Source organism: Pan paniscus, chromosome 2, assembly GCF_029289425.2.
Source record: "Pan paniscus chromosome 2, NHGRI_mPanPan1-v2.0_pri, whole genome shotgun sequence".
Lineage (NCBI taxonomy): Eukaryota > Metazoa > Chordata > Mammalia > Primates > Hominidae > Pan > Pan paniscus.
In genome coordinates this window covers 112,987,166-113,012,753 of record NC_085926.1, presented here as the reverse complement: position 1 = coordinate 113,012,753, position 25,588 = coordinate 112,987,166, and the positions used below count along the sequence as shown (strand labels likewise).

Sequence of the window (25,588 nt, the reverse complement as noted above, 5' to 3'; positions counted from 1 at the left end):
ACGTGAAAATGAGGACAGAATGATCTCTCATGACGTTATGTCTTTTTTTTCTTTCAGACTTCTTATACAGTTTGATGCCTCTTGTGTTGTTTGTCTCCCTATTGATGTTAGCTTCATTTTGGAATAATCTTAATTAGAAGATATTTTAGCAATAATTCAAACCAATATTTTCGAATGTGTACTAATTGACAGATATAATACTAGGAAATGAGCATGCAGAAAGAGGTAAAATATTACCCTTTCTCTTAAGGAACTTTAATCATAGGGGTGGAGTAATACATGTAAACAGATAATATTAAATAGCATTAATTTGATGGTGTACAACAATGTACTATGGACAAACAAAGGAAGGGCACATATTCCAGCCTGATAATTCAAAGAAGACTTCTTGTTGTCTAAAGGGATGTCGGAAATGATGCTTGAAAGATGAATAGGAGATGTATAGACAGGGAAGGAAGGAGGATCTCTTCAGTCAAAGGGGACTATATGTATAAAAGCGTGGAAATTATAAACATGGTATATGTGGGAAGCCATTATACCCAAATGTAAGTGTATTTTACAAAGTTCCTATAATAATGTATGTACTGTTTTATAACAATTTCTCCGTTTAACACTATGTGCTAGTTGTTTTTCCCAGGTCCTTAATTATTTTTCATAGGACATTGTTTTCAGCTGCTATATGGTACTCTGTCATATGTTGCAAATAGTTTTTTCTATATTTATTGTTTGCCTTTTAGTTTCATTTGTTTTTGCTATACAGACCTTTCATTTTTATGTGTTCAAATATTCTATTTTTAAAAACCATATTACATTTTTTATGGCTTCTGCCTTTGCTTTTATGCTTAGGAAGACCTTCTCCAACCCAAGATAAGATTAAAAATTCTTCTGTATTTGCTTCTAGTTCTTTTATGGTTTTATTGTTTACATATAACTCTTCAAACCATCTGGAATTTTATTTTGATATACAGTGTGAGATAGGCTCTAAATTTACTCTGTTCTAAATATTTAACCAGTTGTCTCAGCACCATCAATTGAAAAAAAATCTATGTTTTTCCCACTGATTTAAAATGCATTATTTATCATATGCTAAATACTTAATTTACAAATAGGCTTGTTTCTTGTCTTTCTATTTGATTTCCAGCCTATTTTTTCTCTTCAGTTCTATCAGTTTCTATATGGTTTACTAGGACTACGCTATTTATTGTGGCTTTTACAATACAGTTTAAACCTGCTAATAAAAGTTTCTTTTTAGTATTTTTCATTTTAAAAGGTTACTGGCTATTCTTAACCAATTTTTTATAAGAGATTTAGAATTATTTAATCAAGGTCTCTCTACCACTGCCCCCCCCCCCTTCAATTTTATTGGACTTCCGAGAGTGGTTGCATTAAATTTATGAACTGTTTTAGGGAGAATTGACATAGAGGTTTCTCATCTGGAAGATGTCTTAATTTATTCAAAATTTTTTAACATTACTTAGAAAAACATTTTTTCCATATAAGTCTGACATTTTTCTTGTAGTGTTAGTTTCTATGTAGTTTTTATTTTTTATCATTGGTAATAAGAGATTGTTCTTTCCTTTGCATTTTTAAATGGCTGTTTTTGGTGTGTGTGTGTGTATGTGTGTGTGTATAGTAAACAAGCAGGTTACTGATTTATAAGTTCTAATTATTTCTTAATTTTTTTATTCTACTCCTTTCTCATGTTTATAGTTCATGTTAGGTGGTATTGCTGGAGCTTCCAAATTATAATAATAAGTGCTAGCAAGAGTTTGTTTTTCTCTTGGCTTCACTGGGAATACCACTAATGTTTTCACCATTAGGTGTAGTGTCAACCATTTTATAGGTAGATATTCTTCATTACATTAAAGAGTTTCATCATAGTTTATTAAGAGTTTTAAAATTAAGAATTGTGGTTGATTTTTATTGCATGCATTTTCAGCACTATCAAAATTATTGTTTTTTAAATCATACTTATATAAATTTATCATATATATTAGTAGATATTTTAATGGAAAACTTTCAACTTTCTTGGTCATCACAAATTATTTTTAATATATTGTTATATTTAACTCGCTGAGAAGTTTTGTATCCTTATAAGCAAAATTATCTATATTAATACTAATAGGAATACAATGTGAGCCATATATGCAATTTAAAATTTTCTTGTGACTACATTTTTAAAAAGTAAAAAGAAACAGATGAAGTTAATTTTAATAATGTATTTTATTTAAAACAATATAGCCAAGATATTACCATTTTAATATGTAATATGAAAATGTTAATGAGGTATTTTAGAGTTTTTTGTAGTAAGTTCTATAAATCTGATGCTTTACACTTGCATCCAGTCCTAATTCAATGGAGTCAAATAACAGTGCTCAGTAGCCTCCTTTGCTGTACTGTTTTAGGCTTTTGCTAGCTTCAGAAAATGAATTTGGAAATATTTTGTTTTTGTTACTATGTTATGGGTTTATTTTGATCCTTGAAAACTTAATGAAATTCAATTTTCTATTAAAACTGGGGTTTAAGCAGATATTGGTCAAATGATATGACATTTCAATTAGGTGGAATAAGTTTAAGAGATCTATTGTACAACATGATGACTATAGTTAATAATACATGTATTCTTGAAAAATAATGAATGGATGTTTACTCAGAAATAACTGTGAGGTAATACATGTGTTAATTAGCTAAATTTAGTTGTTCTACAAGGTATGTATACTTAAAAACATGTTATACATGGAAAATACATAGAATTTTATCTATCAATTTTTGAAAAAGGAAATTAAATAGAATTTGCTCTTGAACCACCTGTTTCTGGAACCTTTCTTAATTAATTTTTAAATTTATTGGCCTGTTAAAATTTTCCATTTATAGAGTCAATTTTGAAAATGTATATTTTCTTAGAAGGTTATGTCCTGAGATTTTCAATTTTATTAGTATATATCTGTAACAGTATTTTGACATATTTTAATGCTTTCTGAATATTTGTAGTACGTTTCTTATTCTTTATTTTGTATATTTATGCATTGTCTTCCATATGACTTGATTAACAAAATTGGGTAATTATTTACAGAATATTTTGTGAAGTAAGAATACTTTACTTTTATTAATGCAGAATCCAAAGGACTGCATGACACACCATAGGATATAGTCAAGAAGCCTTTGGACATGGGAGTTTCAAGCTCAAAGGAGAATTCATACCTGAAGAGAAATTTGGAAGCCATCAATACATTGGTAGTTGATAAGCTCATGAAAAGAGATTGCCAAAGGAAAATGTGTTGAATAGGAAGAGACAGAATATCCATCAGAGTGCCTGATTCAGTAGCACTGATTTCTTTTCTTTACTTGCCTTGTCAATAACACAATATTTTTAGTATAAATTTAAATGGACAAATTTCCCTTAATGAAAGAACAAAAACTTTAAGCTTGTGTCAGAAAGATAAAAGCTATTCACATTGTTTATTTTACTTTAGTCAATAATTTCCAATCTTGAAGATTATTTTGTAGAAATATTCAGAGACGTATGCAAAGATTTATCTGCAAGCATGTTTATCAGAACCATTTATAGTAGCAAAAATTTTTGACAATACCTAAATGTCTAAATGTAGGAATGAATAAATGAATTATATTTCATTCTTACTATAGGATATTATGCAGTCATTAAAATACTATTTTAACACTTTTTTTAGAAAAGGTAATGCTATATAAAATTTAATATTAAGCAAAAATACTGAGATTCAAAACTTCTGATGACAAGTTTATTTTATATAACTATATTACACCTGGGAAGAAATGCCTGTGGTTGACAACAGGTGATTTTTTTTTATATTGTTACTGTTGCTTTTTATTCTATTTTCCTCCCGCAATGTTTTTCATATAAAATTACTTTGAATTGTTTTTTGTTTATTTAATCAATATACACAGGTGATGAAAGAAGGGAGAATTGTTGGTAAAAAGAGGCACAGAGTCAAGGTAATGTTAGAATACAAATGATTTACATGTTTTGAAAAATAAAGAGCCAGCAGAGAAGACATTGAAGTCAAGGAGAGAAAAATGATAATTGTATAGAAAAGTCCCAGAGACTTCAAGGATTACCACATTTAGTACTTAGGTAAAGGGGTTGGTCTCAAGTAGAAGGCTAATGATAGTGGGTTGGTAGATACGTAAGTGAAACTATGACATGCTTTGAGTCCGTCTGATTGTCACAATAACTCTATAATGTAGGTCTTACTGTTTTACAGACCAATAAATTGAGTTTTAAAGATGTTAGGTGAAGAACAACTAAATTCTAGAAAACTTTGGTGAGATGGGGTCCAGCATTTGTACAGTTGAAGCAAATAAGGTATTTATATGTTATAGATGAAATGATTTCAAACTGCCAGGAGTAATTTGGTACAGATTGTCAGTAAGCACAGTACAGTGAACATGCATGAATTTGCAGAAAGTAGATGAGGGGAAATTGCCAGAAATAATCCTAGTCAAAATGGACCTTACCTAACTTACTTCAGTTTTCTCTATTTCTTGTTTTGACCCCCAAATTGAACATCGGTTATTTATAAGCCTGTAAAAATACTAATTTCTGGGTCTTCAGTGTCTCTCATTAAATGTTTTTAGATGTGTAGACATATACCTGACTTCACATTTGCATCATTGTGTTTTTCTATTAATCCAATCTTTAATCCATCCAATCAGCCACCTAAATTATGCTAAGGCAGTTACTTTGTGTTAGGCATTATTTTAGTACTGTATTTTAGTATATTTAGTATTTTTAAATATTTTATATATTTAGTATTTTAGTATATTTTATATATTTCTCATATTTAGAAATATAAGAGAAACTCCTTTATTTATGCAGACTGCCTAATTGTGATATTGTAGCAACTAAAATTTCATGTAGTAGGAAAATTGAGAAATATTTATGCAAATGATTCACATATGTGTTAAGCCTGGAAGCAAGAAAGTGGAGTTTATTCTTATTTAAACCCTTCATTTTACAGGGGAGGAATCCCAGGTCCACAGATACTAATTTTTTTCCTAAAGACATTATATTAAATAAGGCTTTCCTCAATTTGTATAATTTTTATTTTGTGATCCCATGAATCATTTTTTCTTGATATATGTAAATATTTCTTATTATATTTTATTACTTTTATTGTGGGAATCATACTTTTCCAACTAGAAAACCATTCCTTGCTATTTCATGTGTCTGAAGTGAATCTTCATAATAATATCAAAGAATATACCTAAAGGAATATAAATCATTCTATTATAAAGACACATGCATGTGTATGTTCATTGCAGCACTATTCACAATAGCAAAGACATGGATTCATCCTAAATGCCCATCAATGATAGACTGGTTAAAGAAAATGTAGTACATATACACCATGGAATACTAGGCAGCCATAAAAAGAATGCGATCGTGTTCTTCTCAGGGACATGGATGGATAGGGCTGTAAGCCGTTAGCCTTAGCGAACTGACAAAGGAACAAAAAACCAAATACCATATGTTCTCACTTATAAGTGGGAGCTAAATGATGAGAACACATGGACACATAGAGGGGAACAACACACACTGGGCCCATCAGAGGATGGAAGGTGGGAGGAGGGAAAGGATCAGGAAAAATAACTAATGGATACTTGGCTTAATACCTGGTTGATGAAATAATCTGTACAACAGACCCCCATGACACAAATTTACCTATGTAACAAACATGTACTTGTACCCCTGAACTTAAAATAAAAGTTAAAGAAAGAATAAGGCAAATTTTATAATTTTAAATCGATATATAATTTCTATTTTAGTAACAGTAGTTACTAGCGGTAACTACTACTACTAACAACAATTAAATTCAATTGTATTTTCTTAGTGAATATGTAGCTGCTATGTTGTTTAAATAATAATAGTGTTAGGGCATCTAAAAGGAAGTTTTATGTTGTACAGTCAACCCCTCTCTGTTGTGATTGAAGTGTATGAGAAAAGTTTTACTTTTCTAATGGCCTACTGTACAGTTCTTGAAATTCCCATCACTAGCAATCAGTTCTTTTCAAATGGAATGACTTGTTAAAATGCAAGGGGGATGTGAGGTATATGCTTTACTCTTTTAATATCCAGTGTGAGTTAATTTGTGGGATTGTTTTCCCAAAGCACCTATCCAAAAGGGGTGCCTTAAGGGAAAATGGGATTCAATAACAGGTAAGTTTTAATGAGGAGGATAAAAAGGTGGGTTGCAAGTATGGGGAAAATCCAAGGAATAACGTAGAGGTCTCTGAGTACCAGATGTATAATGAGGATAGTAGCCTGTTCTTCGTCCCATTAGGGGCCTTATCAATTTATATTGCAGTTATGTTTCTCCCTCTCCACCTAGGTTGTAAGCTCTTCCGTGTCAAAGAAGGCCTAATACATCTATCAATGGCACTTACCATAGTTCCTGGAAAATAGTTAGGATTCAGTAAATATTTATTGGATAAATAAAGGAAAAACTTGAATCTAGGAGTTCAAGGTTATTACAAGGAAGAAAAAGGGAGGGTCTAAAGAAAACAGTCAGTCCTATTTTTGGCCTTGACCAACTTTGCTTTCTGCCAACAGTAGTCCTCTCATTTAGTCTTGCAAGAAGAGGTAAGCTGCAAAAACTTTCCATATGCCATACATTAGACCATGTAGTATAGTTATGAAATGAGATATAGATATCAAATATAAATGATCAGTCTCAAAAATTATACAGTAAAATACATTTAACTTTGAAGTACTAGTCATTTAATAGTTGACTCAAAAAGAGATAAAGAGATATAAGTTGGAATCATTGAAATCTTAAATGAACTTTTATGATTGAACTAGTTATGCTTGGAAGTACTGGTTAATAATATTCTGATTGTAAAGAACATTTTCTTTATTTTAGCATCATTTTTTCCTCTGAGTATACCAGTAGTGTAGTGTAAGAATCAAAAAGGAGAGAAAGAAAAGGGAGAAAAGTTGGGGAGGAGAATATAAAATTTGGACAGATTACAAGGAATTAAGTGAAAGGAAGGAACAATTTAAAAAAGGAAAAAAGTACAAAGAGTAAGGATTTGTTGAAAACTCCATAGTGTAAGAGTTTATTCAAGTTTGGATTTGTCAAAGAGAAGTATAGCATATTTCAATTCCTTATGGCAATCAAGACGGAAAGATGACTACAAGAGGGGATAGCAGAGACAGGGAAAGCTGAGAAACAGATGTAGAAGAAAAGAAGGTGATGCAGAACTGAAAAAGACACAGACATGAGAGCTGAGAAAGAACACATAGGGCACAGGCATAGAAAGATGGAATGAAAAACAAAACAAAAAAAGAGAGTTTATGGGATTCAACAGAATTGAATCTAGGCATATTGTGTAGTGCCAGCAAAGTTGAAACAAGCACAGTTTTACTGTGTAAGCTATGAATAGAAAGTAAACTGTCCATTTTTTAAAAAAAGATAGAAACCCTATTCTACATTGAACAACTTACTTCCTCTTCCTAGTTCTTTCTTCCATTTCTACCTGTTAAGGTTTCAATCTCTGTCCTTCTAGGCACAATTTAACTGTCATGCTTCAGTTAAAATGAATTCTTCCCTCTCCATTTATATAGTGCATTCTAACTCCAAGAGAACACTTAAATCTGTCTCACAGTAGAGTCATTGAAGGTTATCTCCTTACCTCACTATTTGTTCATGAGTCAGGGCTGGTCTCATTGTTTCTTCATCTTCATATTTTGCCTCAGCATCTCGCACAGTGTTTTGCATAATATAGGTGCTCAATAAATACTGCACTGAATGGAAAATACATATCAGATATCCAAAAGTTAAACATCCAAATATCCTTGTCATAGTGAAGGTAATATATTTATTCCGATGATTCTACCACTATCAAAGTTACTTACCTCTTTTGAAACTGCCTTTAGAAACTGCACAAAACCACCCAAGATAAATGGCTTTTATCATTTCCATAATATTTTTTAAATGATTGCCCATTTGGTGGCTGAAAACAGATAGTTACAGCCTTAGAAAGATTAGTTTGAAGGGAGTAGAGGAGGCAAAGGACAACAAATTGGAGTAGATTGTAGAGTTGGAGGTGAAGAAATGAAGATAAGGGATTTCTATAACTATACAGGCCAGGTTTTGCTATGGCAATAAACTTGGCTCTGTCAGGTAAACATGGCTCTAAGTTACTCTTGACTATTTCTAAAATGCAACAAAAATTAAAGAGCAGTTGTCAGTGAAAATATTCAAAAGGATATGTTGTTGGCACTGAAGGTCAACATTGTTCGCACATTGTGCAATATTTAGAGCAATAGCTATACTGTTTAAAGAACTGTCTTCCAAGGCAACTACTTTGCAAAGAATAATACTCATTTTGGTTGCATAAATTTTCATTATGTAATAGACAGTTCCTTTTGTTTAAAAGTATGTTTTAGAATATCAACTTGAGTCTTTTTATATATATTATTAAATAACTAAATTTTGTAAAGAAATTATACTTTTTTTTTTTTTTTTTGAGACGGAGTCTTGCTCTTTCGCCCAGGCTGGAGTGCAGTGGCCCGATCTCAGCTCACTGCAAGCTCCGCCTCCTGGGATCACGCCATTCTCCTGCCTCAGCCTCCCGAGTAGCTGGGACTACAGGCGCCCGCCACCACGCCCGGCTAATTTTTTCTATTTTTAGTAGAGACGGGGTTTCACCGTGTTAGCTAGGATGGTCTCGATCTCCTGACCTCGTGATCCGCCCGCCTCGGCCTCCCAAAGTGCTGGGATTACAGGCGTGAGCCACCGCGCCCGGCCAAGAAATTATACTTTTAAAATTTTTATAAATAATACTTTTTCCACGTGGTAAACCATCATTCCTTAATTTATCTGTTTTTATGTATCCTAAATTTTCAAAATTTAGGAATTTAAAAATGGAGATTGTCTGAACTATTATGTGAATAGATTCAAATCTTTTGAACAAATGTCTCAACTTTTTCTTCAAAACTGTTAATAAAGTGTCTTAAAGGCCAAAATGTTGCTAGTATTCAGAATAATTTTTCAAAATGAAGTGATTCCTAAAATTATTATGCTATGGAGTAAATTAAATATTTATCCTACCTGGAATAGCCACTTTCAAAATGTCTCCATTCAAGTTTTTTTAAATTTTATTTATTTTTAACTAAGAAGAGCATTCTCAGTGGAAATGTATAAAATATTTTAACATAATATTTAGTTTGACAAATATACAAACATTTCCATTGTTACACTACACATATTTTAAGTAATGATGACTTATTTTGAGTGTGGGAGAGAGTAGATTGTTTGAATTATAAAAGTAGAATTTCTTGGTAGCAGAAGAAAAAGGATCCTTTTTACAGAACTCAGTTTATATAGCATAACACATGCAAATATGTTCATTTGAGAAAATATTCATGTTTGAACAGTGACTCAAGTTTGCATTCATTATATAAAAATTTTTAAATAAAACCTTTACAATGTAGGACATCATTGAAAAGAACAGCTTCATTACACATAAATATTTAACAGTATTTCTAATGTTGCATATGTGTAGTTTTTTTACAAACTTTCTTAACTTTACGTGTATATGTGTACACACAGATACTATATATATGTATCTATGGAAATATACATACTACCCCAATCTTTACAGTAAGCTTGTTATAGAAAGACAATGCGTTTTCAGTAAGTAAGCTTGCTTTTGTTTTTGCTGCTGAACTTCATATGTTTAGGCCTGATTTCAGTGAAAAATCAAGTTGACTAAATCCAAAATTCAAACATAAAGTTCTTTGTATTCATGCAAGCTATTATTCAGGAAAAGAACAATTAAGACTTTTACTTAGAAAACTCTCTAAATTAAAAATGGCATTCCAAAAATATGAGGAAAGACTCAAGTAATACATAAAATTAGACTAGATGAAACTTGTCCATTAATGTAAATTAAAAGTTAAAGAAGTAACTAAAGGATAAAAAACCTACAGTCCATGGCTGTATCCTGCCTTTTACTCCATCTAACAGCCTGTAAAAATTTAAATTAACTCACAGATCTAACCAGTAGGACATTCGATCGTACAAAGTTATACCATAGCAATAATGTTCTGCCTCATAGTGGTATTAAAAGAAAGTTCTGTTTAATAGAAGGGAAGTCTTTCATTTATAATAAAGCTATTCAATGTAGAGTCAATCCAACAAAAATATTTCAATAAATGTTTAAAAGACTTACAATGTAAGCATAAATGGAAGAGAATAGGTATTATATGTGTGTGTGTATAGAGAGAGTATATGTACAATATGTTTATTTAAAGTAGAGATGAACAAACATGAAGAAGCAAACTAGATTTACATATGAGGCAGGGGAGAGACTATAATGAGTACAGTACAATAAAGTCTCTAGATTTTATCTTTTATCATCCTCAAAAAAGACAATTAAATGTTTTAAAAAGGAAAAGAAAGAAAATGTTTCTTCCTTGAACTGCTTTAAGATTCCTTTACTTGAAGTTAAAAACTGTAGCTGCCATAACTAGTTGGGCCATTAGTTTATCTAAACCTGTCTAGACCTGACTGTAGTGTTTCCCATTATATGCCTCTGAATTAATTATCATTTGCAAAGATCTGAAACCTTTGTCACTGAAGCTACTTTCATGGGATTTAACAAAACATTTTGAACTGTTGTGAAAATACTGAGGCTAAACTGTTGGTTGGCTGCTATTGGTATTACGTTTGGTAATTTATAGGTGTAGCATAACCATGCTCACACATATATCAATTTTAAAATATAATTTGTCTTTTTGAATAAGCAATAAAACACTAAAGCCTGTATTACATAAGAGCCTGGGTACTTCTGGTGGCTCAAGACATTTGGGTTTCAGCTTTTTGCTTGAAAATACATTTGAGGAAGTGCAACTAATCCTACGCAGAGTTGTGCTGCCCAGGAATGTCTTGTCCTTCCACTCTTAGAGGAAAGAGCAAATACTTCATTTCCAATCATGCTGTCTGCTTCTTGCATACACAGTTCAAAAATCCTTTTCTGTTAGCTGGACTGTTCTGCATTTATCTCCTGAATTTTTGTTGTTCTTATTTTTGTGGAAGCATTTTATTTCTTCTCTAATTATTTCTAACTCTTCTCTGCATTTGTCTTCCCTAGTTTGCTCAGTTTTTCCTTTTACTACCTCTTTGGAGTTCTCTGTCCAACCAAGATTTTCTTTGCAGTTTTATGTAACCACATTGGCTCTTATTTTGGTTTTGGATGTCTGTACCTTAGGAAGAGACTTCTCTTTATTGTCATTAATGTTCCTCAGACATCTTCCACCTGCATTCAGTATATATCCAGACTTTATTTCACATTCTTTCAAATTCTCTTTCCACCCTCAGTCCATTAATTTTGTAATATAACTTTTATATGAAACAAATGTTCCTAGGTACAGCAAAGACTAAAAGAACGAATAAAGTACTTAGATGTCCGCTAATTTTTCATGAGTCTAATGTTAACATTGAGACCATTTCAGTATGTATTAAGTCTGCAACTTCCTTTTTTATTGTATATACATAATATTTGCTGCTTGAAGCACTAAAACATAGGACATGCACTAAATTCTTCAGGGAGCCCTGCATTACATAATTTTGTTCACTAAATCCCAGGTAATTATAAACCTCATTTTGTTTAAAATACCATGATTTCACTTGGTATAATTCATTCAATGCAGTTTTCTTTTTACCTCAAAACAACCCCTGAATATGATCATAAATTATTTGTCAACAAGTTATTTAGGTTCAAAATTAATCCATCTAAAATTTTTTCTCTGTCAAGATGAAGGGCAGATTTAAACTGCTATATAAATAGAGAGGGGTAACAACAACATTGGGAAAAATTAGATTTTTTCTTTTCTTGTGGCAGCACTTAAAATATTTAGTCAGGGTAGGTAAAGTATAACTGAGCAAATTGCTGAATTTCAAACTATAATTTGATGTCGAGTACAAAGGACAAAAAATCACACAATCTGGAGGGGAGAAAAGTTAACACTGTATTAAAATTGTCAAGCAACTTCTAAAGTAGATGAACTGCCTTCATAATATTCTCAGAACAAAATGTTCTCCAAGAGCAGATCTGATATGAAGAGCCAAAAAAATGAAAAACATTCAGTACCAATTTACTGCAGTCACCCATAAACTATTAACAAGAACATTATGTATTAGGGTTCAAGCCAGCAAGCTATTAAAGCAGACTTCCCTGGTGTCTTTTCATTTTACTTTAATGCTACTGAAGCATTAATAACTCTTCAAGGAATTGTAGTTATGTTGAAATTATCTTATCTCATAATCAATTTTTCAAATATTCCAAGTCTTTTAAGGTGAGCTCTGCTTCTTTGTTTCTTGTTGGTCAGTGTTGTTCCACTTTCACAAATGCGATCATCATTTTTTTTGTCTAGTCCAATTCTTACTTTCATCTTGGAAACATATCAATCTAAATGGTGCTAATTGCCATAGTTAATGAATGCCAAGCCATCTAGCACCCTTGGCCCCATTGCCACTTTATGTGTCTCTGCTCATGTGGAGATCAAAGAACAAAAGATGGAAAGAATCATATTTAAAAAATTAAGTAGATGTCACATATACACCTTTTTTGGTTTGTTGTTTTTTCAACTTTGGGAGAATAAATAATCCTGCTGAAATTACTTTTCTTTATAGTCTGTGGTTAATTTTATCTTGTTAAAAAATTTTCTAACTAAACCTTTTTTTTTTAATTTAAAGGATAGCAATGATACTATGGCAGAGCATGATTAACCCAATGATCTAACTCTTTAAACACACTAATCTCTGTTTTTCCTTGGTGGCATAAATTCCAGGCAACTGAGGCATCTTTCAGTCTTCTTTACTAATGGAAAATATTAGCACATATAAACTTGGTACAAAATTAGAAGTCCTGGTAACTTCATGCATACAAATCAGCAGTGATTCAATGTGAAACTTTAAGAGATTAAAAAAACAACAACAAAAATCCTTAGGCATAAACAGGATTAAATTTGGAAGAAGTCATTGAAATGTAAATTTCAAGAAACTGGGTGTTTCTTGCCAGCACAGAAATAACCACAATTTAGTAACATTATCTGAAAGTAAATATTCATATATTTGTGTGATTATTTAGTATGTGCATATGTGTTGTATATATGTATGTGTATTTGTATTTCTACCTCAATTAGACTGTAAGATCCATGAGGCATCCTTCATTTCATTACCATTATATCTCCAATTCCAGCACAATGTCTGAAACATAGCATTTACTCAACACATATTTGATAAAGAAACTATAGTGATGATACAAATGAAATTGTATATAATTTAACTTTTTAAAATCCTTAATATGAAAGAAATTGTGAGAAAGCATTAATGATAACATACTTCCTTAATAGGTAGTTCAATTCACATCTCTCTGTGACAGCATTTTGTTTTTTGATCTATCTAAATAAAAATTGCCATCTTTAAACTATTAATTTATACTATAAATTTTTCTTAAAAAGATTTACCAATGATAGTTTAATGGAAATAGCATTGAATCTATAAATTACTTTGGGCACTATGGTCATTTTTGTGATATGAATTCTTTCTATCCATGAACATGGAATGTTTTTCCTTTTGTTTGTGTCCTTTCTAGTTTCCATGAGGAGTGGTTTGTAGCTCTCCTTGAAGAGGTCCTTCACTTCCCTTGTCAGCTGTATTCCTAGGTATCTCATTGTTTTTGTAGCAGTTGTGAATGGGAGTTCATTCATGATTTGGCTTTCTGCTTGCCTGTTGTTGGTGTATAGGAACGCTAGTGACTTTTGCACATTAATTATGTATCCTGAGACTGCTGAAGTTGCTTATCAGCTTAAGAAGGTTTTGGGCTGAGATGATGTGCTTTTCTAGACATAGGATCCTGTTATCTGCAAACAAAGATAATTTAACTTCCTCTCTCCCTATTTGAATATGTTTATTTCTTTCTCTTGCTTGATTGCCCTGGCCAGAACTTCCAATACTATGTTGAGTAGGAGTGGTGAGAGAGGGCATCCTTGTCTTGTGCTAGTTTTAAAGGGGAATGCTCTCAGCTTTTGTCCATTCTGTATGATATTGGCTGTGGGTTTGTCATATATGGCTCTTACTATTTTGAGGTATGTTCTTTCAATACCTAGTTTATTGAGAGTTTTTAACGTGAAGGGATGTTGAATTTTAAAATTCATATGGAACCCAAAAAGCACCCAAAAAGCAAAGACAATCCTAAGCAAAAATAACAAAGCTGCAGGCATCATACTACTGGACTTCAAACTACACTACAAGGCTACAGTAACCAAAACAGCATGGCACTGGTACAAAAACAGACACATAGACCCATGGAACAGAATAGAGAACTCAGAAATGAGACCACACGCCTACAACCATCTGATCTTTGACAAACCTGACAAAAACAAGCAATGGGGAAAGGATTCCCTCTAATAAATGGTACTGGGAGAACTGGCTAGCCATATGCAGAAAATTGAAACTAAACCCTTCTTTACACCTTATACAAAAATTAACCCAAGATGGATTAAGGACTTAAATGTAAAACCCCAAACTATAAAAACCCTAGAAGAAAATCTGACAATACCAGTCAGGATGTAGCCATGGGGAAGGATTTCATGACAAAAACGCTAAAAGCAATTGCAACAAAAGCAAAATGACAAATGGGATCTAATTAAACTAAAGAGCTTCTGCTCAGCAAAAGAAACTATCATCAGAGTGAACAGACAACCTACAGAATGAGAGAAAATTTTTGCATTCTACCCATCTGACAAAGGTCTAATATCCAGAGTCTACAAGGAACTTAAACAAATTTACAAGAAAAAACAAACAATCCCATTAAAAAGTGGGCAGAGCACATGAACAGACACTTCTCAAGGAAGACATTTATGCAGCCAACAAACGTGAAAAAAAGCTCAACATCAATGATCATTAGAGAAATGCAAATCAGAACCACAGTGAGATACCATCTCATGCCAGTCAGAATGGCAATTATTAAACAGTCCAGAAACAACAGATGCTGGTGAGGTTGCAGAGAAAAAGGAATGCTTTTGCACTGTTTGGGGGAGTGTAAATTAGTTCAACCATTGTGGAAGACAGTGTGGAGATTCTTCAGAGATCTAGAGGCAGAAATACCATTTGACCCAGCAATCCCATTACTGGGTATATACCCAAAGGAATATAAATCATTTTATTATAAAGATACATGCACGTTTATGCCCAATGCAGCAGTATTCACAATGACAGAGACATGGAATCAACCCAGAAGCCCATCAGTGATAAACTGGTTAAAGAAAATGTAGTAAATATATATCATGGAATACTATGCAGCCATAAAAAGAAATGAGATCATGTCCTTTTCAGGGACATGGATGGAGCTGGAAGCCATTATCCTCAGCAAACTGATAGAGGAACAGAGAACCAAACAACACATATTCTCACTTATAAGTGGGAGCTGAACAATGAGAACACATGGACACATGGGGAGGGGGGACAACACATACTGGGGCCTCTCAGGGGTTTGGGTTGGGGGAAGTGAGAGCATCAGGAAGAATAGTTAATGGATGCTGGGTTTAATACCTAGGTGATGGGTTGATCTGTGCAGCAAACCACCACGGCACACATTTACCCACGTAACAAACTTGCACATCCTGCACATGTACCCTGGAACTTTTGAAAGTTGAAAAAAATATTTATCAGTCCAAAATAACTTTATTTATGTATCTTATAGGAATGAAACAATATGTTTCTTTATTTGTGCACAAAACATATTTTATATCATATTGCTTAATTAGCTGATCTAGAATATGTTTTTTTGTATAACTATTATGTAATTAGTCACATTCCAATCAAACTTACATTAAAATGATAAGCAATGATTTCTACTTGCATAGCATATAGGGCATCTGAGACCCACCACACAGCAGGTAAGACCACAACTATTGCTAAACTTCTCCTCACTCCTTCCATGATTTATTTCCTCATAACAGAACTACAAATGTGATGTCATTAAAACAGTCAATAAGGTTTTCAGTGAAATAGCTTTTCTTAGCCTTTTATAAAGTGACAGCCACTTTATAAGTTTATGGGTGAGGCAATGCAGTGAAGAGCTTGTTTTGTTGTCTTTTGTATTGTCTTGCCGTTCTCCTTGACATGTTGCTTAAGCTAGTGTTTTAATGAGAAAAGTACTCAAATGAAAAACAAACAATAAGGAAACAAAAAACAAAAAAGACACCGATAATCATAGATGCTTTGATAAACAGACACTTTGAAATTTAGAGCAACCCTTCTACGTTAACTAGTATACCCTAAGATCCATAAGAGCACTTTTTGGTTCATCGCTACATCTCCTAGCAGACTAAGAGCCTAGGAGATTGTATAATTCACAGAAAAAAACTCAATAAAAATATTTATTTATTATTTTTATTTTTAATTTTTGTGGATACTTAGTAGGTATATATATTTATGGGGTACATGAGGTATTTTGATAGAGGCATGCAATGAGTAATAATCACATAAGAGTAAATGGAGTATCGAGATCCACCACTTCAAGCATTTATCCTTTGTAGTACAAACAATCCAATTGTACACTTTTAGTTTTTTTAAAATGTACAATTAAATTATTTTTGACTATAGCCATCCCATTGTGCTAGCAAATACTAGGTATTATTTAATCTTTCTAAATATTTTTAACCCATTAACCATCCCCACTTCTCCCCCTACCCCAAACAACTATCTTTCCCAACCTCTGATAGCCATCCTTCTACTCTTTATCTCTATGGTTCAATTATTTTAATTTTAGCTTCCACAAATAAGTTCAAACATATCAAGTTTGTCTTTCTGTGCCTAGCTTATTTCACTTAACCTAATAATTTCCAGTTTATCGATGTTATTTTAAATGACAGGATCTCATTCTGTTTATGGCTGAATCGTACTGCATTCTGTTTAAGTACCGCATTTTCTTTATCTATCCATCTGTTGATGGATACTTAGGTTGCTATTGTAAATATCACTGCAATAAACATGGGAGTGCAGATATATCTTCAATATACTCATTTCCTTTCTTTTTAGTGTACACACACACACACACACACACACACACACATATAGGGATTGCTGGATCTTATGGTAGATGTTTTTAGTTTTTTGAGGAACTTCCAAACTGTTCTCCATAGTGGTTGTACTAATATACATTTCCACCAATAGTGTACAAGGGTTCCCTTTTCTCCATGTCCTTGCCAGCATTTGTTACTGTCTTTTGGATCAAAGCCATTTGATCCAAAATGTGTCTTTGTTGTGCCTTTTTCTGATTTGAATATTAGGGTAATACTGTCAAACATAGAATGAGTTTGAATGTATTTCCTCCTCCTCTGTTTTTCAGAGTATTTGAGTAGGATTGGTGTTCTTTAAAGGTTTGGTAAAATTCAGCAGTGAAGCCATCAGGTAGTGAGCTTTTATTTGCTAAGAGACTTCCTATTATGGTTTTGATCTCATTACTTGTTATTGGTCTGCTCAGGTTTTGGATATGTTCCTGGTTCAATTTTAGTAGCTTGCATGTGTCTAGCAATTTATCCATTTCTTCCAAATTTTTCTATTTCTTTCTATATAGCTATTTATAGCAGCCACTAATGATCCTTTAAATTCTGCGGTATCAGTTGTGATGTCTCCTTTTACATCTCTGATTTTACTTATTTGGGTCTAAAAGTTTGTCAATTTTGTTTACCTTTTTTTAAAAAACAACTTTTTGTTTAGCGATCTTTTGTATTATTTTCTTCATTTTATACTCATTTATCTCTAATCTTTATTATTTATTTTCTTCCACTAATTTTGTGTTTGATTTGCTCTTGCTTTTGAAGTTCTTTAATATGCATCACTGGGTTGTTTATTTGAAGTTTTTCTATTTTTTCATGTAAGTACTTAAAGCTATAAACTTCCCTCTTAGTACTGCTTTTGCTGTATCCCATAGATTTTGGCATGTTGTGTTTTTACTATCATTTGTTCCAATAAATCTTTAAATGTCCTTCTTAATTTACTCATTTACCACTTGTCATTCTGGAACATATTGTTTAATTTCCATGTGTTTGTATAGTTTCCAGAATTCCTCTTGGTATTCATTTCTGGCTTTATTCCATTGTGGTCAGAAAAGGTGCTTGATAATATTTCAATTTTTTGAATGTCTTAAGACTTGTTTTGTGACCCGACGTATGGTCTATCCTTGAGTATGAACTATGTGCTGAGGAAAAGAATGTTTATTCTGCAGCTGTTGGATGAAATGTTCTGTAAATATCTATTAGATCCATTTGGTCTATAGCACAGATTAAATCTGAAGTTTCTTTATGGATTTTCTGTCTGGAAGATCTGTCCAATGCTGAAAGTGGGGTGTTAAAGTCTCCAACTATTATAGTATTGGGGTCTATCTCTATCTTTAGCTATAAAAATGTTTGCTTTATAAATCTGGATACTCTAGTGTTGGGTACCTATATTACAATTGTTATATCCTTGTGCTCAATCAACCCCTTTATCATTGTGTGGTGACCTTCTTTATCTCTTCTTATAGTTTTCATCCTTGGAATCTATTTTGCCTGGTCTAAGTGTAGCAACTCCTGCTCTTTTTTAGTTTCCATTGGCATGGAATATCTTTTCCCATCCTTTTATTTTCAGTCTGTATGTGTCTTTATAGGTATTGTGTGTTCTTATAGGCAACAGATCGTTGGATCTTTTTTGTTTGTTTGTTCATTCATCCACTTTGTGTCTTTTGATTGGAGAGTTTAGTTCATTTACATTCAATGTATTCTTGATAAGTAAGAACTTACTCCCGCCATTTTGTTTTTTGTTTCCTGGTTGTTTTGTGATCTCTTCCTTCTTTCCTTTCTTCCTCTTTTCTTTTCGTGAAGATGATTTTCTCTGGTGATATGATTAATTTCTTGCTTTTTACTTTTTGTGTATCCATTGTATTTTTTTAAAGTTTAAGTTACCACAAAGCTTGCATCTACTATCTTATAAGCAATTATTTTAAGGTGACAACAACTTAACACTGTTTGCATGAACAAACAAACAGGCAAATAGAAAACTAAGAAAAACTCTACACATTAACCTTGTCCACTAGCTTTTAAACTTTTTATTATTTGTACTTGTATCTTACTGTACTATGTCTCAAAAAGTTGTATTTATTTTTTTTATCGGTTCATCATTTACTCTTTGTACTTAAGAGATAGCAGTTTATACACTGCAGTTACAGTATTATAATGTTCTGTGTTGTTCTGTGTATTTACTATTACCAGTGAGTTTTGTACTGTTAGATGATTTTTTTATTGCTCATTAACATCCTTTTTTATTTGATTGAAGTACTCCCTTTAGCATTTCTTGTAGAACAGGTCTGGTGTTGATGAAATCCCTCAGCTTTTGTTTGTCTGGGAAAGTCTTCATTTCTCCTTCATGTTTGAAGGATATTTTCACCAGATATGCTATTCTAGGGTAAAAGATTTTTTCCTTCAGTACTTTAAATATTACCTGCCACTCTCTGCTGGCCTATAAAGTTTCCAGTGAAAAGTCTGCTGCCAGATGTGTTGGAGATCCATTGTATGTTATTTGTTACATTTCTTTTGGTGCTTTTAGGATCCTTTTTTATCCTTGATCTTCGGGAGTTTGATTATTAAATGCCCTGAGGTAGTCTTCTTTGGGTTAAATCTGCTTGGCATTCTATAACCTTCTCATACTTGGAATATTGATATATTTCTCTAGGGTTGGGAAGTTCTCTGTTATTATTCCTTCGGATAAACTTTCTACCCCTGTCTCTTTCTCTTCCTCCTCTTTAAGGCCAATAATCAGGTTTCCTGTTTGAAGCTATTTTTTAGATCCTGTAGGTGTGCTTCATTGTTTTTTATTCTTTTTTCTTTTGTCTCATCTGATTGTATATTTTCAAATAGCCTGTCTTCAAGCTCACTGATTCTTTCTTCCGCTTGATCCATTCTGCTGTTAAAGGACTCTGAGACATTCTTTAGTAGGCCAATTGTATGTTAAAGCTCCAGAATTTCTGCCTGCCTCTTTTTAATTACTTTAATCTCTTTGTTAAATTTATCTGATAAAATTCTGAATTCCTTCTCTGTGTTATCTTGAAATTAATTGAGTTTCCTCAACACAGGTATTTTGAATTCTCTGTCTGAAAGGTCACACATATCTCTGCTTCTCCAGCATTGGTCCCTGGTGCCTTATTTAGTTCATATGGGGATGTCATGTCATTTTCCTGGATGGTGTTGATGCTTATAGATGTTTGTCCAGGCATTGAAGAGTTATGTGTTTATTGTAGTCTTCACCTTCTGGGTTTATTTGTAGCCGCCCTTCTTGGAAAGATGTTCCAGATATTTAAAAGACCTGAATGTTGTGATCTAAGAAATATCTACTTTAGGGGCATCCCAAGCCTAATAACACTGTGGTTCTTGCTGATTTATAGAGGTATAAGCTTTATGGTCTTGGCTAAGATCTGGGAGAATTCTCTTGATTACCAGGCAGAGACTCTTGTTCTCTTTCCTCGTTTTCTCCCAAGAATACAGAGTCCTTCTTTCTCTGCTCTAAGCTACGCAAAGCTCAGAGTGACCCAAGCTCCTTTGCAGGGTGGAGTAACCCAAGCTCCCTTGTGGCCATCACCACTATGACTGTGTTGGGTCAGACCTGAAGCCAGCACAGCAGTGGGTTTCACCTAAGGCCTGATGTAACTGCTCCCTGGCTACTGCCTACATTTGCTCAATGCCTGAGATTCTACAATCAGTAAGTGGAAAAGCCAGCCAGGCCTGTGTACTTCTCTTCAGGACAGCAAGGACCCCCAGGTTCCACATGGGTCCAGAAGTACCATCTGTAGCAGTATTTTTTAAAAAGTAGTAGAAAACCTTCCATACTCCCTTACCAGAGAAAGGTAAAGGTCAATGCTCATTGTTTTGTTTTTTGCTTAGTGGGAGAAAAGTAGGAAAGGAAAGACAAAACTTTGATAATTAACCAAAGCTAATTACCTTTTCGAATAAGTCGGCACTTAGTAAAATGTAAAACAAAAGAAAAAATACATAATACTGTCTTAGTTTATTTTGTGTTGCCATAACAGAATACCACAGACTGGGTAATGTATAAAGAAAAATTTATTGCTCACTGTTCTCGAGGCTGTGAAGCCCTATAAAAGAGTGTTGGGCATCTAGTGAGGGCCTTTTTTCTGTATCCCAACGTGGTAGAAGGCATCACATGGTGAAAGAGCTCATCAAATGGGGAGCAAGAAAGAGCCAAACTTGCTTTTATAACAAAGCTACTGCTGTGATAACATTAATCCATTCAAGAGTGTGGAGCCCTCATGACCTAATCATCTCTCAAAAGTCCCACCTTTCAACACTGTTGCGTTGGAGATTGAGTTTCCAACACATGAACTTTGAGGGATACATTCAAATCATAGTAAATACCTAGTCGTCTCAGGAAGAGGAAGCTGGTGTAGAGGCACATGAACATGCACATATGTAACCTCTACTTGCCAGCTCTGGACTAATAATGTGATAGAACCTAATTATTTTACTGAATTTATTCTCACTGCCTGAAAGGGGATGAGAAAGCATTGTTGGGAGAATAGGTATGTAGGAGAAACTAAGCACCTGGGTTTATTGGCTTTGTTAAAGCAAAATTTTAGTCCTGGAATAAAAGCTTACAGGATAAGTCAATCTGAATTCAGATGGGGTGGGGAGAGTGGCAAAGAGTTTTTACTCACACAATTTTTAACCGTATAGATTAAGGGCTATATAGTGATTGTACATTCAAATGAGATGACATAACTGTAAAAATAATACAGAACAAAAATATATAGCATTAAAAAAATTTGAAGAATACATTCCAGAAGAAAACATTATCCAAGAAACAGAAGAAAATTCAAGAACAAGAAATATAAATAACCCAGTAGATAATGTTCAAAGGATCTAAAAACATAATTCATAAAAATATGTGTCCAATAACGTATAAAAATATTCAATCTTACATACACACATAGTAAGTTTCCTTATCAGATTGACAAGGTTTTACAAATTAGATAATATTCATGGTTTGTGAGCATATAGGAAATATACAGGATTGGTGGGAGCACAAATAGTGTAAGTTACTTAGAAAGCAGCTGAGAAAGAACTCTCACTTTTTAAAATGTAGGTACATTCTACTAGCAGAAATTTGTATTACAGATATACTTTGTTTAAATATTGCTTTCTATGCTTGTAATGACCTGATTTATCTCCTACCAAGAAAAAATGTTTGCCATTACATAGATCAGGGACAGGGAGGAGTAAGTTACTTCTAATACCAAGGAAATACAAAAATTACAGAAGTGGATCTAGATTTTAGTCCACACTTTTTCATTAAGTTACTTTTATATTAGACATTTATCTTTCCTCTCTAGGACTGTTTTTTCATATGTAAAATTATGTTTAGAATTTTTAGATTATTGAATGATCCTTCTATCTCTCAAACATTGTTCACGATTACTTACAAAAAGATGTTCTTTATGTTTTAGCTGCTTATTATCAGGAGCATTTTTATGGTTATTTTTCTAATACCAGTTGAATATTGATGATACATCTCATCTAATAGAAACATATTTTCTCCTAGCCCTGCCTTTAACCCTCAGCATACAGATTACAGGGCAACTGTAGGGAAACAAAGGAAAGGGCTTGAACTCAAGGTTCTTCCAAATCCCCTTGGTGGATGACAGTGCCATTAAAAGAGACGGGAAGAACAGAAAAATATCGTTTTGGAGTGAAGATTTAAAAACTGCAGTTTGATATGTCATAAGTTGAAGTATCTATGGGGCATTCAGCTAAAGATATTCCATAGTCAGCAGTATGTATCCAACTGGAGAGATATAGAAGAGCTGTGATAAGGGCAGGAGCTACAGACTTGAGAGTCATCAAAATAAAGGTGATGTTTGAACTTGAAGATGTGAATATAATCACTCAAGGAAAAGGATGATGTGAGAGCAAGAGACTGTTGGAAAGCAGAAGAAGAACCCATATATAGGGTCAAGAAGAAGCAGAAGAGCCTGCAAAGGAAGAGAAAAGGGCAGGAGAAGAGCCAAAAAGTATGAAGCCAGTGAGAGGACAGTGTTTTTGAAAGAAAGGAGTTGTCAAGAATGTCAAAACATCTGAGATATAAAGTAAGGTCAAGTCAAAATATATTCAATTGGATTTGACCGTCTTGTGATTTGCGATCTTGGTGGGAATAATTAAATTATGTTATAAGGGCAGAAGTCAGTTTTCAGTGGACTGTAAACAGGATGAGCGGTAAAGAAGTAAAAACTCTCTTCAAAGATTTGACTAGAAATAATAGAGAAGAAAGTGGTAACAGAGCAAATCTTCAAAAAAGGATTTTCTTTCTTTTCTATTGTTTGCTTATTTTTATGTATATTTGATGGGAGATAATCATGCATGTTTATATGCTAAGAAGAAAGAACTTATGAAGAATAAAAAGTTGAGCATATAAGTGAGAAAAAGGGATAAGTAATAGAACACAGAGCGACTGTTAAATAAGTATTCATTGAACAGCTTATTATGAGTAAAGTCCTGAAGAATGAGTTTGATGACATTTAAAAAACACATAAAACACATTGTTTAAAATATTCTCTAATTTCCTTTTTTTCTCTTTCTCTTTTTTTATTTCAGAAAATGGTATTTCCTCCTTATTCAAAAGGAGTAGACATAATTGGCAAATTAAGTGATAAAATATATAGAGGACAAGTATTTCCAGAAGAAGTTGAAGTCATAAAGGATATTTCACTTGATTTTATCAAAACATATTTTTTAGACGACTCAAGAAAAAGTAAACGAATCTCAGAATTTTATTTAAAACATACTGACTATAATGTAATTACAGTGTCTTAATGAAAGAACAGACTTTGCACAATGAGAAGTAGAAAGAAATATAGATAGAGCTATTTTGCAGAAAAATAACAAATACTTCTATTCTCATCATTAAGTTTACTAACAATCTGAAAGACTAAACTCAAAAGGGATTTTCTGGTATTGCTACATTAAATCAGAAAAGAAGTTACCTCGAGTTTTTTTTAATAAAAAGAAACAGCTACATCAGGTTAAACTAAAAAGATTTCAAATGAATATCTAAGGGAACAAATAGTGAAAAGTCAGTAGACAGCAGAAACTTGGAATGTATTAGTACCAAAACGCTAAACAAATATTAGGCTATTAAAACACTAAGAATTAGATGTGTTGCCTTAAAAGGTACTTAGTTCCTCCAGCCTGGTATGTCTCAGTGGCCACTTGATGCTGTAGAAGAGGCTCAGGTGCCAGGTGCATGATAGGGGTAGGTGGGCTCCAAGGTGCCCTTCAGCTCCATTTTGCTACGGTTATATGATTCTTTGAGATACTTTGCTAAAACTTAAAGGCACAATATATTTTTGCCAAGGAGGAAGATAATGTTCTGACCAAGAAATAATATTCAGGGGAAAAAAAAGAAGTGCCATGATTTCACATATTTCAAGCTTTACTAAGGACAAATGGTTATATATATATATATATATATATATATATATATAGCCAAGTGGATAAATTTTATGACTATATTTAATTAATATGAGCACATTTTAGAGTGGAGAAAACAAAGACTCCATTCATCCAGCAAATATTTATTCAGTACCCGAAGTGCTAGAAACTATATGAGGGTAGTAAATAAAATAGAATATTCCTGTCCTACTATGGAGAGGGAATGGAGAGGGAGTGGAGGAATAGATGATAAACAAACAAACAAACAAGCAAAGTAGTTCATTGTACATAAAGAAGTTATTTTTTTCTGACAGTAACTAACAAAGGTCTGGGCAAGAATCAGAGGGTGACCATTTTAAGAGGTGGTGTTTCTGTTGAGACTCAAATGATAAGAAGGATCCAGTGATGCAGAAATCCAGGGCAAGGAATAGGATGTTTGAAGCCTCCATAGAAGAAAAGCATTTTATAGTAGATCAGAAAGCAATAACAAAAAAGAAAAAAGAGAAAAAAAACATTTGGCAATGTCTAGGAACAAAAAGGACATTAACGTGGGTAGAATGCTGTGAGCTAAAAAGAGAGTAGATTGAAATGAAGTTAAAGAGAAATGGAGAGACAGACCTCATAGAATTTTGCCCTAAATGAAATGGGAAGCCAGGGAAGTATGACACAGTCCCATAATAAACCTGCTTCTGGTGCAGAATGGATTGGAATTATCAAGGCAGTTAGTGAGGAATCCAGTTAGAAGGTGAATACAGTGGTCCAGTGGTCCAGGATGGAAATCACAGTGACCTCAACTAAGAAGGCAGCAGTAGAGGTAGAGAGAAGTTGATAGATTTGTCAGTTAAGTCCTGAATCACCTTGATTGTTAACTACTCTCTCTCTTTGGTTCTTAATTTTGTCTTCTGTAAACTGGGATTAATTATGTTAATGCAAAGAGATGTTCAGAACATGATTTAAGACAAGACATGAGTACCTGACATAAGGTAGGATGCAGTAAATCTCAGTTCTTTACAAATAACTTATTTAAAAATAATGTCCATTCCAAGTTCAAAATAGTAACAG

General features: G+C 33.1%; 1 protein-coding gene across 38 annotated transcripts in view; it reads left to right on the top strand.

Annotated features, from left to right (window-relative positions):
• ZBTB20 (zinc finger and BTB domain containing 20) overlaps window positions 1-25,588 on the top strand; it is an 830,234-nt gene that overhangs the window by 116,638 nt on the left and 688,008 nt on the right. Inside the window, exon 3 of one of the 38 annotated variants that reach the window (XM_063602531.1) lies at window positions 3,116-3,234. The exons of the other annotated variants lie outside the window; for them this stretch is intronic. The gene's annotated coding sequence lies outside the window, so the exon portion shown is untranslated. The remainder of the gene's footprint in view (window positions 1-3,115; window positions 3,235-25,588) is intronic. 38 annotated transcript variants of the gene reach the window in all.